We start from the raw sequence: 10,240 nt of genomic DNA, 5'->3' as shown, positions 1-10,240 counted from the left end.
AGTGCTTTCCTAATAAAAATGTATTTCTTCCATAGCCAGGTGCTGTCTCTCCGTGCCTCATGCTCCCTGTGGGCAAGTGACATGCTGGGCATCGCTTGGTATGGCTCAGGTGCTCAGTCCTGTCCTGAGTGGGATGTGGGGGGGGATGGATGACCTTGCAGCAGGTACAGGCAGGTGGTGACAGGCAGGTAGGCAGGGTGGGGAGGCAGGTCCCTGCTTGGGCTGCTGCTTCATGCTTGCCTGGCAGCAGAGACCAGCCCTAGGGCAAGATTAGGAGCCCCTCATCCCAGCCGGTATCAACCATCCTCCCCCAGCCCATCAAGAGCCCCAGGAGATGGGGACTGGTCTTGTGGTCAGACCCCCTCCAGCATAGCCAGGATTGGACCCTGGGGCTCAAGAGAGCTCTGGCTGCTGGGCAAAGAGAGTCATAGAATCACCCCTGGCTGGGTGCTCGGGGTGCTTGGACACAAATGTGGGGGGGGGACACAAGAGTCTGGCAGTAGGGTGCAGGGCTCTGACCCCAGCTTTCTACACCCCCTGCCAAGGGGCTACCAACTCTGGCAGTGTTTGCGCTCTCCACGCAGCCCTGGGCACGGTGCTGCCATGTGGCACGGGTGGGACAAGCCCAGGGGCCAGCTGAGATGTGCTTTCTCCCACATGGCTTCTGCCTAAAATTCCTGAGCAGTCCTGCCTGCAATTTGCCTGCATACTACCTTCATGCTTCCATCACTTTGCCTGTGCACTGCCTGCACACTACCTAATCTCTGCATGCATTTTGCAAGTTCTCTGTCTGCTACCTGTGCTCTGCCTGCTCTCTGCCTGTGCTTTGCTTACACTCTGCCTGCTCACTGCCTGTATGCTGCCTGGGCTCTGTGTCACTGCCTGGGTCTGGCGGGGAGGCAGTGGTGCTGTGCAGCCTTCACCAGGAGACTGAGGGCAGCAAAGCCCTGCCTGTCCTGCTGCTTCCGGGGCTTGCCCAAGGCCTGCTGCCTGCAGGGCCGTAAATGGCAGCTAGTGCAGGCAGAGGGGCTCTGGGTCCTTTGAGGCAAGTGGCTCTGCCCCTGCCACATTCCTTCAGCCTCAGCTGGAGCCTTTGCCAGCCCATGGGGCTGCAGCACCCACCACTCTGCCTGGCTCTCCCTGGAGGAGCCAGAGACATGGGCTGCAGGGGACTCTCCCTGCCTTGAGAAATGAAAACAGGGCTCTGCTGCTGTGGGAGCCAGGAGCACCAGTGCCTGCTGTTGAGCCATCCTGAGCTCTGCCCATGGTGAGGGATGATGGCCCAGGGGAAGACCACCAGACCAACTGTGGGGCAATCCTGGAGGTGATGGAGGCAGCCAGTGGACACAGAATGGGATGAGACCTGCTGGAGCCAGGACTGCAGCCAGCCCAGCATGGCACTTAGGAGGGGATGGGGCTCTGGCACTCTCCCTGGCATCGCTCAGCATCACAGAGCTGGAGATAGTGCAGTATCTGTGACACTGGCTGGAGAAGCATCATCTCATAGCAAAAAGCTGAAGAATAAAGGATTGGACATCATGCAACTTGTCAGCATTACTTACAAGACTCCTGGCCACCTTTCAGAGTTCCTTCACTCTCCCTCCCCTTCCCTTCCCCTTTCACTTGGGAAGATGAAAGATGACAGCTGAAACTACTCCTGGGACATCACACAGCAGAGTAATGGGAGGTGATGAATTAGCTTAATGTCACCAAAGCTAAAATAGACAAAATTAATAGAAAAATGGGTGTACTGAACCTATGAGATCTGGGATGGCATTGACATCCCTCTCCTTCCACCACAGAGGCCGATGGAGAAACCGAAGAGGCTTCCAGGAGGCTCAGAAAGGTCTGGGAGAAGGAAGGGAGTTGAATCCAGGCAATAAAAGTGCAAAAATAATTAAAGAGGAAAGAGGTTGTCACAGACAGCACGTGGTCCTGTACAAACCTCTTCACATCAGCACTAAAGAGCATCTGGGGGGAACCAGCCATGATGCTTATGATGGTGACACAGCAAGGTGAATTTGGGAATAGCCCTAGCCTCTTCTCGGGCACTTTCTCACTCATGCATGCAGCAAAGCTGGGTCTGGTGCCCCAGGAAGACTGGGCTCTGTAAGCTCGCCCTGGTCCCCAGGCTATCCTGGGACAGCAGAGCCTCACCCAGACATGAGCCCATCTGCAGTCTGTGACCACAGCCCTAGCAAGCCAGAGGAGAGCCTGTGAGTGAGCAGCCTACAGGTAAATGAAAAAAAAATCCCACATCACAGATGCTGACATGCATCCTGGCAGGTCACTGGAGGCTCCAGCCCAACTAGGCAGCAATGCACCATGTCAGGGCGGCTGTGGTGTTGTGTGGCCGAGTCTTGGGAACCTCCAAGGATGAAGATCCCCCCAGCTTCTGGTGACTGTCCCAGGGCTGCACCATTCTCCTGGGGAAGAATTTTCTTCTGAGGTCCAACCTGAATCTCCCAAGCTGTAATCAATGGCTGTTGTCCCTCATTGTATCATCTGGCACCACCAAGAAGGATTCGACTCCATCATCTTAGTTGTTGGCTGCTCTCAGACCCCCTTCTCCTCCTCATGGCCAGGCTAACCAAGCCCAGCCCCCTCCACCTCTCCTGGCACAGTGTGTGCCAGCTCCATGACCATGTTGATAGCCCACCTCCGGGCCTCTCCAGTTTCTTCACAACCCTCTTGAACTGGGAGGCCTACATCTGGACCCTACTGGTGGAGAAGCAGCAGCTTCCTTCAGGTGGCTGCTCATGCCCTTCCCAATGTCCCCCACTATGGGCTGTGCCTTACTCTGGAGAAGGGCAATGACAAACTCATGTTCAGCCTGAGGTCCACTGTAGCCTCCATGTTCTTTTCAGCAGAGTCCTTCCAGCTCAAATGGGTCAGATGCTTCTCCAAGAAATGTCCCATGATACCACAGGCCATGAAGGACATCACCATCGCAATGGATGAGGCATTGCCACACCTCAGCCTCATGAAGGGCTGATTTCTCCGCATAATGTGACTGTGAATCTCTTTTCCAGGCATCCTACCAGGGCCTGCAGGCTTTCCTCCCACCGCCGCACTTTGGTTATGTCTGACTGACAGCACCCTGCAATAGACACCAGTGAGGGGACTTTGTTTAGGGGTCCACAAATCAGCAGAGGCTGAAAACCATAAAACAATTTCCCCTGCAGCTGTGAGTCCCACCAGAAAGATCACACGTAGCATAAATACCCTTGCTTTTCTTAGCCATTTTCCACCACTTTCTTGGACATGCAGAAGCCTTTGACCTCAAGGAAAAACCAGCGGAACCCAATCACAGGAGGAAGTTGTAATGTGGAGCAAAACCAGTCTTCTGCTCACCCGAGATGGAGCAGAAGCCACTTTCTCCTGAAGCCACCTTCAGGAACCACCTTCCCTGACAGACAGGTCCGAGGTTTTTGGTGTCAATGTAATGGCTTGACTAAGCATGTTGCAGGGCTGAGGAGAAGCAGTGGATGAGTCTGGCAGGAGATGCTGTGATGGAGCAGGACCTGCCCAGAGGCCACCAGCCCTCCTCTCCACCGGGACTTCGGCCAGGGGAAGCAGAGTGAGTGGCACTTGTGGCCCGTACTCTCCTCCACCAACACCGTAACACTGGTCGTCTTCACATTGCATCCCAATTTCACAAACTGAAGAAGGAACCATTGGGTTGGACAAGGGCACATTTGTTTTGGCTTGGCCAGTGAGCAACGATAAAAGCAAGCCCATTGCCAACAATTCATTTCCTATTTCAGGCCCTACCAAAAATAAACTTGGAAGGGAAACTCCAATGAGAATGAAACATGCATGAGACAACAGGCTCCCAAAATTATATAGGAAATTTCTCTCCCAGTGCTCGCTGGGAGGGGGGATGGTGGTGGGAAGGGTATTTCATGCTGGAGGGGCGATTGTGAGGGGCTTGGGGAGCTCCATCAGCTCCATCAGTGGTACAGCACAAGCCAGAGTAAACCCATAGGGGTATAAATATATAATCAGCATATGCTGCATGTAGTGGCTTCACATGGGTGCATGCTACACATGGAGAAATCCCTCCTTTACCACCAAAAGTGGATGTAATGGTCCCTGGTTGCCTTCCCTGGAATACTCAGCTCCAGGCATGGTGAGGCTGGGGGCACTGGAATGTCCCCCAGCCATGTCAGTGACATCCTCACGCAGCCAGCTTCCAGCTGCAGCCGGGCTGAGTGGATGACCCCACAGCCTGGGACCACAAAGAGGAGCAGCCACCATAACACCACCAAGATAATTTCACATTCTTCACTGCAGCCATCTGCAACCTCATCAACGTCCCCGGAGGACTTCAGTGGCATTTGACTCACACTACATAGCAGCCTTTTTGCAGGCTTCATTTCCTGCTTGCTTGTCCACCCTCTGCCCATTGGCTCTGCTCCCGCAGCGGGGCTCAGCTGCTGCCAGCCCCAGGCACAAAGGAGCCCGCGGTGCCACGAGTATGGGTGCTGTGGTCCCATGGGATGCCCAGCCCCAGCATCAGTCCCCAGCAGGAAGGAAAAAGCTGTGCTTAGTGCTCTGGGGTCCCAGAGGGTCCCCATGAGCGTGGGCTGTGGCTCCAGGATCCTGTGCCACCAGCCCTGGAGTGGCATGAACACCTTGACCCAGCACCTGCAGCTTTCCCTTGGGACGATGGGTGAGGCTCCCTTGAGCCTTTTGGTGGTTGTTTGCAGCCTTTCTCCCCATGGAGGGCTGCCATGGGGGGTGTTTTTGTCGCTGCAGCCTTTCCCTATGCCTGAGATGCCATGAGACACAGAACATTGATATAAATATATACTCCAGGAGTATATATTTTTAATATATATACATAGATATACATACACACAAATACATATATATATAAATATATTCACACTCTTATACACTCCAGGAGTATATAATATATATACTTATAAATATATAAGTATAGATATATGTACTTACATATTCTATATATATATATACACACTTGTATACTTACATATCTATATAAGCTACAGGAGCTGAACGTGAGCATGGCCAGACTGGGCTGAGCCTGCCCCCAGCCCACAGCATCCAGGTGGAGCCCTGCCACTGCCAGCCACATGGCAGTGCCACCCAGGCACCTCCTGACACCATGTCCACAGACCGGGTCTTTGTGACATTGAATCCAAGTGCTGCTCTGGGCATCAACCTGAGGACCTGGGGTATGGGGAGCCACAGGTGCAGGGGTCCCCCAGCATTGTCCCACTGAGGGAGCAGGGCAGCAGGCTATCTGGCAGGGACTTTACCTCCCTGCATCATCCCAAGCCCAGCAGCAGCTCCTGGCTCTGTGAGCAGGACCTGGCACGTCCCTAAAGCCATTTTGTCCCCACTAACAGGCATCCAGTGCTGGGCAAAAAGCCATGGTCACGCTCCTGCACCCCATCATCTGATGCAGCATGTCGCGTGGGCCAAGCTGAAGAGTGGGCTTCGAACCGGAGATGTACCCTTGGCTTATTGGGGACTCCAGGGGACACTCTGCAGCCCTCCGACCCTCCAGCCTGAAGGATGGGGTGCACATGAATGTGCCGTTTTGGGGGGGGATGGTGCTGTGCCCTGAGCAGCCCAGGGCAGCTCATGGGAGAGTGCAGCTGGAGCCCCCTGTTCGGCAGGCATCAGGCAAGCGTGCAACACCTCCCCAGGCAGCCCACCAAGGAAATCCACTTTGGTGCCATTTTAAGACTGTCCCTCACCCAATGGAGTAGTGGAAGAGTTTGCATGTGATCCAGGGCACCAATTAATCCCTGGACATAGTGAACTACACAGAGCAAAGGGATGAAGCTCAGCAGCTGCAGCACTTTGGGCTGCAAATGCATTTCTAGCACACGGGGCCACCTCTGGGCAGATCCAAGATCTTGAGCCTTTATTCCAGCCTCTGGAAGCTCTGTCCGGCATCATTTTGGAAAAATCCCTATTTTTGCATTATGGAAAGCACAAGTGCACTTGAATGCCAGTGCTTCGAGCAGGAGAGGAAGAATAATTAGGCAGAAGACAGGCAGAGGCATCCACACTGCCGCTACCTGATTTATCCCCACGCCTGTGCTGGCCCGGCTGCATGCCATGACGCACCCGACCTTGTTTAGTCTGCATGGGAGCACAAATCACAGCGCAATGTCATCGCTCTGCCAGGGTCTGGATTTCATTAGGAGCCACATGATCGGCCTCGGCTGCTGCTGGGTGCTGGCCGTGCTCTCCCCTCAGAGCTGCACAGGATGCAGGGGCGACAAGTCGGGGTGGAGGGCTAAATAGGCGGCCTTGTCTGCAGGTGAGGAGCAGCAGCTGCCTTGGTTGGAGGGGGGTTTGGTCCCCCCTGGGATGTTTGAAGACCCTGAAAATATCCTTAGGGGAAGGGAGTGTGGCCTGAAGCTGTCCCCTACTAGTGTGGGGACTGTTGGGGCACAGCAAGATGGATACCCTGGAGCACCTTTAGCCCAGAAGACAGGACCCACAAGTTTGGGTCACTGCCCCTTCCCCAAAAATCAGGCTGCTGAAATAGAGGAGCACAGCTGGCAAACATGCAGCCCCAGGCCAAGGGATGGAAGGGGCTGGCTGCAGAGTCTGCTGCATCCCTTGCAGTCTACTGCAACCCTTGCATCCCTCACATCCTTTGCATCCCTTGCAGCCCACTGCAACTCCTGCATCCCTTGCATCCTTTGCACCCTTTCATCCCTTGCAGCCCGTGGCCCCTGCACGTAACTCCCAACGAAGCCCACACACTTCTTTCTCTCACCCCATCTCCCTCCCACGTATGAAGCACTGTGCAGTGACCCAAGAGCACCCGCGCCAGCCAGCTGGGAGCGCCTCCAGCAGTGTGCAAGGGAAACAGCTTCTGTCCCTTGCTCAGAGTAAGCCCAGGCTCACTGGGCAGGGTGGCGCAGGCAGGACTGTGTTGTCCACCAGACGGTATAGACCTGTCACCCCGTATCAAACAGACCTTCTGACAACCCCTCTGTTCTGCAGGGAGTGGAGACACGAGGAGCTCCTGGGCTGCTGAGCCACAGCTAACATGAATTCGCCCTGGCTGAGTATCCATGTCTCCTCTTGGTGAAGGATGTGCAGGCAGGATGCGCATATGCAGCATCTCCTGAGTCCTCATGCATGCTCAGCCCAGACAACCGAAGCCTGGCCATGTTTTCCAACACATTTCCAACCATGCATGCTTGTCCCAGCAGGTCAAACCCAGCTTTTCCAGCTTGGTAGCCCGTGCTCTGCCAGTTATGTCAGCAGCCAGTTGGGAAAGGAGCACGGAGGTTTCACCCACCACCACCAAGAGCCAGCGACCACCTCAATCCAGATCTTATTTTAGCTGCAGCTCAGGGGTGAAATTCCCGTTCAGATATTCAGCTCCAGAGGCCAGAGTGAGGGAAACACATTTACTGCACCGTGTTTAAATTGGAATAGATCCGGTGAGCCCGAGGCCATGAGGCTCTGGCAGCCCCATCCACGAGCTCCCCTTGCCCAGGGGACGAGCATGCATGAGGCTGAGGTCAGACACAAGGTCAAAGTGGCCCAAAAAAGGAGGGGAGGAGGCTGGGGACAGGCAGCAAATCCACCGCCGTGGGTGACCACGTGCCCAGTGCAATATGGGGGGCTGGTGCAGCTCTTGGAGGGTCCAAGGAGGAGGTGGTGAAGACTCAGGGAAACCATCAAAACCAAGCTGGGTGAGGAGGGCAGGATCCAGCCCCAAGGAGAGGACCCACCCTGAGACCTGGCCCTGCAGGGTGTTTGCTGCTCTGGGAGCGTCCTCATTCCATCCCCAGCTCAGGTACCAGATGGGGACTGAGTGCACTGTGGCTTGGGCAGAGCTGCTGTCGAATCACCGGCTTCAGCACAGCCAACCCAATCCATAGCTGTGCTGTGGAGAGCAGAGCCACTAGTGGGATGCTTGCCAGCTCCCGGCCCGAGCCCCAGATGATGCCACCTTGTCCCCCGCCTCACAGTAAAAGCAGTAAAGCCACATTTGGTGCAAAAGCCACGATGCATCGGCCTCTTTCAGTGACAGCTGGCTGCCTGGTGAAACCACGCTTGCCGAAGGCTGAGCAGCCGTGGCTCTGGAGTGGTGACTCAGAGCTGTGGTGACGTGGCAGCTCTCCCGCAGGGACACCAGGCTTGGGCAGCCTTTTCCTGCGGACGGGTTTGCACTCAGGTTTCTCTGGAGGAGTATTCCTAATTGCAATGTGCTCTGGTTGCAAAAATGAGCCATCCTGCCCCATGCACGTGGGTGCCCCACTCCCGCTGACATCTCTGCTCAACTCGGGGTCCAGCAAGGCCATAAAAATGCTGTTTTCCAGCACTTCTGAGTGTGCAAACATGCCCTTAGGGGAAGGCAACATCCAGGCATCCCTTCCCTAAACAGGCAGCAGACACCTTTGGAAATCTCTCCATCCTGGGAGATGTTTTTCCTGTGGGTAAGAAGCCTGAACACCATGGGGGACCCTTTTCAAGGGGAAGGTGAGTGGCTCCAGTGGGAAACAGAGTCCTTTTGGCCCTCTGGATGTCCCTGCACATCCCATGCCGGGGCATGGGCTCCATCCCACAACATGTGCTTGTCCCCCTGCTTCTCACCACCCGCCTCTTCACCAGCAGTGTGAGGAAAGCCCTGCAGTTGGTTTGGGGGCTCAAGAAGAAGCAGCAGGCCAGGATCAGCCCCTGGATCCCTCTGTGCCAAGGCAAGGAGCATCCTACTTTCCTGGTGCAGAGCTCCATGGCCGTGAGCCCCCAAATATGGCCTCATCCTGCCCGGCTGGGCACATTGCTCCATGCACATGGGCCAGCAGCAGCTGGAGCAGGTTGATGTGGTGGGACCACCTGCAGGTCCCATTGGGCTCTTCCCCAGCCCCTCCTGCCCCAGTGAGCTCCACGGTGGGGATGGCAGGGTGGGGAAAGACAGAAGGAGTTTTCTCGCTCCTTTTGTTCCTCTGTAGCTCAAGCCAGGCCAGGTTAAGGCTCTTCCTGGACATCACAAGCCAACTGCAGGGCTTTTTCTGCTCTCAAGCCCCGGGGTCCAGCCGCTGTGATCTCCTCCTGGGTGCTAGCACATCCTGGTGAGCATGGGAAGGGCCCATGCTCCTCCTGCTGTGCCACCTGAGCTGCTTGTGGTACCATGGCTGACACCGTCACCTGGTCAGGGACTCCCCCACCCCAACTTGAGCCCACACCCCAGGAGCCTTGTGCACATCCTGACACATCACAATGTGCTCCCTGCCTGGACCTCCTGGGGCATACAGAGCATGGGACACCCCCGTGTCACCTGTGGTCTCCAGCTCCAGTCCCCACGTGTGCCACCCACCCTCCTCTCCCACGCTCCCAGACCCAGGCTGGGGCTGCAGGTTGTCCCCAACAGGAGACCCAGCTGCAGTTCAGCTCACTGAGCTTCTTCCCTCTACTCAAAGCACCGGCATGCCCCTTGTTCCTCTGTCCCCATGGCACTCGTGCAGGTCCCAGTGGAGAGCCCTGTCTTGTAGCTCCAGCTCCATCCTTGCCATCCTTGCCATCCACCATGGCAAGCTTGCCCTGAATCACTGCCGGCATCCCACCACATCCTGACCCAGCACGAAGGCAGCATGAACCCTACCTGAACCAGGGCCAGCTACCTTGTGGCATGCACACTGGCTCAGATATCTGCACCAGATCCCCAAAAGCTCATCCTTTGCAAGCCCCAGCCTGCCAGCCTGCAGAAGGCAGCGCCTGGAGCCTGCTAGGCTAATGAGAAACGCATGGGACCCACATCTGGTAGCGATTGAGCGGGGAGCAGCGCTGGGAAGGGAAGTGCAGATTTCCTGCAGCACAAAGGAAGGGAGAGGAATGTCCATGGCGGAGTGGAGGCCCCAGGGTCCCCACTCCCTGCACTGGCTCAGCCATGACTCCTTTGCTAGGGGTGCAAAGGCAACGGATTGTGCCTTGCTCCTTTGCCGGCACTGCTGGAGGTTGTCCCTGGGAACATGCTCCCCACTTCTCTGGGCTTGAGCCTCCCCTCTCCCCATGTGCACCCCTTTCCTCTTGCAGGGGTGCACAGGCTCCCTGCAGCTGCTATGCATAGCTCTCACAGCATGCCAGCCCTCTGAGCCTCATGCATGGTCCCTCCAGCACCACCGTCCAGTCTGGTGCTGCTCAGGGTCAAGGTCAAGACCTTGCTGCTCAGAGTCTGGGGTCGAGACAACCCTCCCCATGCCTAGACACCACAGGGCTTCAACTCCCCCTC

The sequence above is a fragment of the Pelecanus crispus genome, chromosome 11 (assembly GCF_030463565.1).
Source record: "Pelecanus crispus isolate bPelCri1 chromosome 11, bPelCri1.pri, whole genome shotgun sequence".
Lineage (NCBI taxonomy): Eukaryota > Metazoa > Chordata > Aves > Pelecaniformes > Pelecanidae > Pelecanus > Pelecanus crispus.
This window is presented reverse-complemented; position numbering follows the sequence as displayed.